The 6,343-nt window shown below is 49.7% G+C and overlaps 1 long non-coding RNA gene across 1 annotated transcript; it reads left to right on the forward strand.

The window, feature by feature from the left end:
- Positions 1 to 582: 582 nt before the first annotated feature.
- On the forward strand, positions 583 to 4,929 carry LOC132659639 (uncharacterized). Its single transcript, XR_009600300.1, has 2 exons — positions 583 to 625; positions 2,021 to 4,929. It is a non-coding gene; the product is annotated as an uncharacterized LOC132659639 (long non-coding RNA).
- Positions 4,930 to 6,343: the final 1,414 nt, after the last annotated feature.

Consider the following 6,343-nt stretch of genomic DNA (forward strand, 5'->3'; position numbering starts at 1 on the left):
TTTCTTTTTAGTCAAGAATCCAAAGTCTGACCAGCAAGTTTGCTGATTTTTCCAGAAGGCAGTGGTAAGGAAAGCAGCAAGTCCGCCTGGTTCCTATGGCTTCACACATTCCTGTCAAATCTGCCGCTGAAAAACCCAGCTTTCTGTATTTCCGGCCTCGCCCTTGATTAGGATACCTCCCTGCTGTTCCTACCCCCACTCCTATATCTCTCCCTGGGGCTATGGACCTAGCCGGTGGACTTCTCCCCTCTCTGGTCAGGCAGGCGGCCCAGCTAAACATGTCCTGACACTGCCCTCTTAGAAGCCGGGAGATTTCAGGCAGGTTGCTTAACTTCTCTGGGCCTCTGCCTCCTCATCTGTCAATGGAGAGAATAGTTCCCCCCCCACCTGCCTCCCCGGGCCCCTCTAAGTCTCAGCACATGGAGCTGGAGCCGACACCAGTGTTTGCTGTTACTCCTGTCCGTCCCAGCTCTGTTGTGTTGCGTCATCTGGAGATGAGGTGTGCTCTCGCTAACATCTGTTCTACTTACAGGAAAAACAAGTTGCTCAGAGCTTCTGCAGAAAAGTCTCACTTTCTGTTTCAGACGGGAAGAGCTGCCTTGCTCAGTTTGGTGTAGACAGTCAGGTAAGCGGGAGACAAACCGTCCTTTTCTAGTGTCTGACAGCCTTGGCAGGGGATCTGACCTTCTGGCTGACTGAAATCTCTCCAGCCTGACAGCCCCTTCCTTGTCACTCGGTCCTCAGAGGCGAGATGACCTTCCAGGGTCAGGAAGTCTCAGAAACCATTTCCCACCCTGCCTGCTTTTCACTAGCAAAGCTGGCCGGGTTGATTCTGAGGGGTAGTTGAGAGGGCTCCAGCGCCCTTGACCTCTACTGTAACCCCCAGTCATCCCTAAAGAGTCTAAACCTAAACGGGGACTGGCTTTGCAGACCCAACTATAATCAGGCCCTCTGATCTCCCACCCCCTCCTTCCTGCCAAATTTCTGTTGCCAAGCCCCACTGCAGAACCACAGGAGCCCAACTCTTAGGGCCTAGAACATTCCATTTGCATCCAAGCACCAAACTTATTAGCCTTCAGGAAGAAGGACCAGTACCAGTCCCGTTTATTGCTGTCAGAAGTGAGTTGGAACAGCTGCTGGGGGCTGTGGACCTGGGGTCCCTGGGAGGGTTCTTGCTCAAAAAGCTCACTGGTACATAACAGCGAATGAACTTTCAGTGAAAATAATGTGTGCAGAGGCGAACCTGACACAAGGCAGGCCTCAGTCCACCAGCGGCACATCCTTGCAGTGAAAGTTTATTTTGAAGTCAGAACCAGATAGAGTCCTGACCACCTTTTGACAGCTGTGTGGCTTCGAGCAGGAATTACCTCTCAGAGTCTTACCCTCATTGTAAATGGGGATCACATGACGCTCACAGAGTGGTGAGAAATCAAAGAGGGGGTGTACATCAATAAGAAAACACCCACCCCCAACAACACACACACACACACACACACACAATGTCTAGCATAAGGTTGCTGCTGCTGCTGCTGCTGCTAAGTCGCTTCAGTCGTGTCCGACTCTGTGCGACCCCATAGACAGCAGCCCACCAGGCTCCCCTGTCCCTGGGATTCTCCAGGCAAGAACACTGGAGTGGGTTGCCATTTCCTTCTCCAATACATGAAAGTGAAAAGTGAAAGCGAAGTTGCTCAGTTGTGTCCAACTCAGCATAAGGTTAGTGCTCAATAAAGATTAGCTATCAATATTCTTAAGGAATATTGAATATTTTCAATATTCAGAAAATGAAGATCATGGCATCTGGTCCCATCACTTCATGGGAAATAGATGGGAAACAGTGGAAACAGTGTCAGACTTTATTTTTGGGGGCTCCAAAATCACTGCAGATGGTAACTGCAGCCATGAAATTAAAGGACGCTTACTCCTTGGAAGAAAAGTTATGACCAACCTAGATAACATATTGAAAAGCAGAGACATTACTTTGCCAGCAAAGGTCCATCTAGTCAAGGCTATTGTTTTCCAGTGGTCATGTATTGATGCGAGAGTTGGACTGTGAAGAAAGCTGAGCGCCGAAGAATTGGTGCTTTTGACCTGTGGTGTTGGAGAAGACTCTTGAGAGTCCCTTGGATTGCAAGGAGATCCAACCAGTCCATTCTGAAGGAGATCAGCCCTGGGTGTTCTTTGGAAGGAATGATGCTAAAGCTGAAACTCCAGTACTTTGGCCACCTCATGCGAAGAGTTGACTCATTGGAAAAGACCCTAATGCTGAGAGGGATTGGGGGCAGGAGGAGAAGGGGATGACAGAGGATGAGATGGCTGGATGGCATCACTGACTCGATAGACGTGAGTTTGAGTGAACTCTGGGAGTTGGTGATAGACAGGGAGGCCTGGCGTGCTTCGATTCATGGGGTTGCAAAGAATTGGACATGACTGAGCGACTGAACTGAACTGAACTGATTCTTAAGGATCTCACAGTCCAATGGGGAGAGACACATATACACAAATAAATGCCACATAATGGGAGCCACTGTTCAAATGCCACTTTCTCCACGCAGCATTCAGGGATGTGCCCTCAACCCCCAGCCAGGAGAGGAGAGGCTCCCTGTGGAAGTACTGTGGCGCTTTGTCCATTTCTATATCACCTCCCTTGTCTTGTCTTTCTGTGACTGTTTATTGTGATTATTTACATTCTGTCTCCCACACTGGCCTGCCAGTCTCTCCAGGGTAGGCCTGTGGAAAGGCCTCTCTGATACTGGCAAGGATATCCCCTTTAGTTTCCAGCTAATTCAAGGGTGGGATTCGGTGAGAAGACCTAGAGTTGTGGCTTCTATCTGGGTCTATCAGGGAAGGCTTTAGGGAGGAGGTGACATCTAGGTTGGACCTTGATGGCTGTGTAGGATTTGGAAAAGCAGCAACAGGCATTTCAGGGGAAGCCAAAAGGGGCGAGGGACAGTGTGGCAGGCTGAGACCTCGCAGGCAGTCTGTAGCTTGGAGAGCAAGGGTCAGGGGGAGGGGGTTCAGCCCCAGCCTCTCCTCAATGGCCTGTACCACCTTAGGTAAACACCTTCCCTCCTTGGCTCCAGTCTCCTATACCCAGAAGGGCTTTGCTAGATACTCCCTAGGGGTCCTTTCCGGCCTGGATATTTCAATGGCTTCTTTGGCCTGCCTTCCTTCCTGGGACAGACTCAAAAGGCAAAGTATTTCCCAGCTCAGAGAGAACCCTCCCAGTGCTGGGCAGTTGTGGTTCTCTCTACTCTGGAAGGTTCAGCTGCAGAGTCGCTTCATTTTGGAGTAAGGATGCAAACCTACTTGCGCAATCCCAGACAGATTTTCCAGAATGTGTCTGTGTGGGGAGCAGTAGGGCCTATGGAGAGTGGCTTGGAATAACTGCCTATCCTAGACTTTGCCGGGAATCTCGACTCATCCAGGTTGGCTGGGGCGGGGACGCAGGGTGCTGTCCTGACGTGCTCAGGGCATGCCTCTGGCCCACCGAGGATGAGGAGAGCTACGAAGCGGCTGCCACTCCTGTCTCCCGAGCTTCCCACATGCCTCTCGCTGCCCCCAGGCCCCGGCTTCCAAGTTTCCACAATGCTCCTATTGTCCGCAGCTCTGCCAGGCTGCCCCCTGGAGAGCAGCTCAGAGCCAAGGGGCCGGGCCGGGGGCCTGATGCCTGGGGTGCAGTCTGGAAGGAAAAGCAGTGCGGTCAGATCCACGTGGATCTTGGAGTTGGAGAAGCTTAGAAAAACGAAATCCTAGAATTGGAAGCTCACAGGTGCCGGGGCTCTGGGCTGCCTAGACTGGAAGGATGGCCCAGTTCCTAAAGTCCTGCCTGTCATCTGTTCACTTTTTCACGATGAAGTTATGCTTGTTCTACCTGACTTACCCGGATTTCTTGTCTTCCAGTGATCTTCTGCGGCCCTGGTGCTGTGTGAACAAATTTCCTCTTGCTCATTTGGGGCTGATTTTATTTTAAAATTAGAGCCCCATTTGTTTCTAGCACCATTAATTAAACTGCAAATAATGTTGTGTTGGTATGGGAAAGTTCTCTGTTTTTTCAAGTGACTGGTTAAGATTATGACCAGAGCAAGAATCTAAACATTACTCAACAGCAAATATTGAATGATTCCACTTACAGGAGGTACCTAGAGGAGTTGAGGGCTGCCCTTGTGGCTCAGCTGCTAAAGAATGCACCTGCAATGTGGGAGACCTGGGTTCGATCTCTGGGTTGGAAAGATCCCCTGGAGAAGGGAAAGGCTACCCAGTCCAGTGTTCTGGCCTGGAGAATTCCATGGACAGTCCATGGGGTCACAAAGAGTCGAACATGACTGAGCGACTTTCACTTTCATTTTCAGAGGATTTGAGGGCTTCCCTGGTGGCTCAGTGGTGAAGAAGCTGCCTGCCAACGCAGGTGACTTGAGTTCAGTTCTTGGATTGGGAAGATCCCTTAGGAAAGGAAATGAAAACCTACTCCAGTATTCTTGCCTTGGAAATCCCATGGACAGAAGGAGCCTGGCAGACCTGGCAGTCCATGCCATGGTGTTGCAAAAAGAGTCAGACCCAACTTAGTGACTGAACAACAAGGAGGAGGAGGTGAATACACAGAAAGTGAATATTGGTCACCAGGGGCTGGGCAGGGAACTTGGGGGAAGGGCATTGGGAGTCAGTACTAAATGGGTACAGAGTTTTGGGGTGATGAAAATATTCTAAATAAAATAATGATAATGGTTGCACAACTCTGTGAATATACTTAAACTCGCTGAATTGTACAGTTCACAAGAGTGAATTTTATGGTATGCAAATTATAATCTCTAAGCTGTCATTTTAAAGTTAAGCCTGCTGTTGTTACAAATTCAAACCATAATGACTTGTAAAAAGTGAGTCTACCACACTCCTATCTCACTCCCAGAATGAACCACTGACAGCATTTGGTTAGATTTTTTTCCCTTTCTTCTTGATGTTTTAAAACTCCATGTATCTGCACATGTAAATGTTTATATACATAAATATACATGATTTATATGTTTTATATGGGCTTTCCTGGGGGCTCAGTCGGTAAAGAATCCGCCTCCAAAGGGGGAGACCTGGGTTCGATCCCTGGGTTGGGAAGATCCCCTGGAGGAGGGCATGGCAACCCACTCCAGTATTCTTGCCTGGAGAATCCCGGTGGACAAGAGGAGCTGGGGGGCTAAAGTCCACGGGGTCACAAAGAGTCGGACACGACTGAGTGACTAAGCACAGCACAAGAGGGTCCCCAGAGGCAATGATATTCTTTCCCCTCAGCCGCTGCAGGTCCCCTCCATGGCCGTTCCTCTCCCCTCCATCTTTCTGAAACATACCCTGAGATTTGCATGTGAAAATAAATGTAAGCTGGGGGACTTCCCTGGTGATCCTGGTGGCTAAGATTTCAAGTTCCCAATGCAGGGGGGCAGAGTTTGATCCCTTGTCAGGGAATGCGATCCCTCATGCCGCAACCAAGAGTTCACCTGCCACAATGAAAGAGTCCGCAAGCCACCAGGAAGGTCCTGAGTGCTCCAACTAAGACCCAGAGCAGCCAAATAGACAGATACACGAAATGAATGAATATAGATTAAAATATGAACTATAGGCCCTGGTCATGCATTCACTCAGCCATCCCCGTCCGAGCTCATTCTGCATTAGCTCCCTACCCCTTGGGCTTTTTTTTCATCCTCCCTTTACACTCGCGCCTTCACAGCCCTCCTTGCAAAGCAGCCTGGAAGGAAGAATGGGAAGTAAAAAGCCTTGCCCCCTTTCCCAGACTAGTCAGGGTCCTCCTTTAGACGCCTGTTCTTCCTTAGGGCTTCCTTTTCCCTTGCCCCTTATGCTGGACAAAGAGCATTCACTAGTCTGTCTCACTCACCACACCAGTCAGCGCTTCCCTGCCTAGATCCTGCCTGGCACTGTTACTGGGAATTTTTAGAAGTCAAACTACCTGCAGTGACATCTCTCACTGGCTTGCTTTTGACTTGCTTTCTTAGGGGGATGGGTATCACTCAGCTCAAATGTCCCCACCACAAGGAGGACGTCCCTGGCTGCCCTGACTGTTCCCATGGTTCTCAGTCACACTGTCTTGCTTTACTTTCTTCTAAGCCCCTTTCACCATCTGAAATGATCTTCGCTGATTTACTTGCTCCCTGCCTGCCTGCCCCGCTAGAACGTTAGTTCCATGAGGGCAGGGATCCTGTTCTATTCACACCTCATCTCCCCTTGAGCTCCCCAGCCAAGAAGTAGGTGCTGGGTCAAAATCTGTAGATCCATGTCTGAATATAAAAGCATGCACAAGGTCTGGAAGGCTTGGCTTCAAACTGACAACTGTGACTACATCATA

Source organism: Ovis aries, chromosome 3 (genome assembly GCF_016772045.2).
Source record: "Ovis aries strain OAR_USU_Benz2616 breed Rambouillet chromosome 3, ARS-UI_Ramb_v3.0, whole genome shotgun sequence".
Lineage (NCBI taxonomy): Eukaryota > Metazoa > Chordata > Mammalia > Artiodactyla > Bovidae > Ovis > Ovis aries.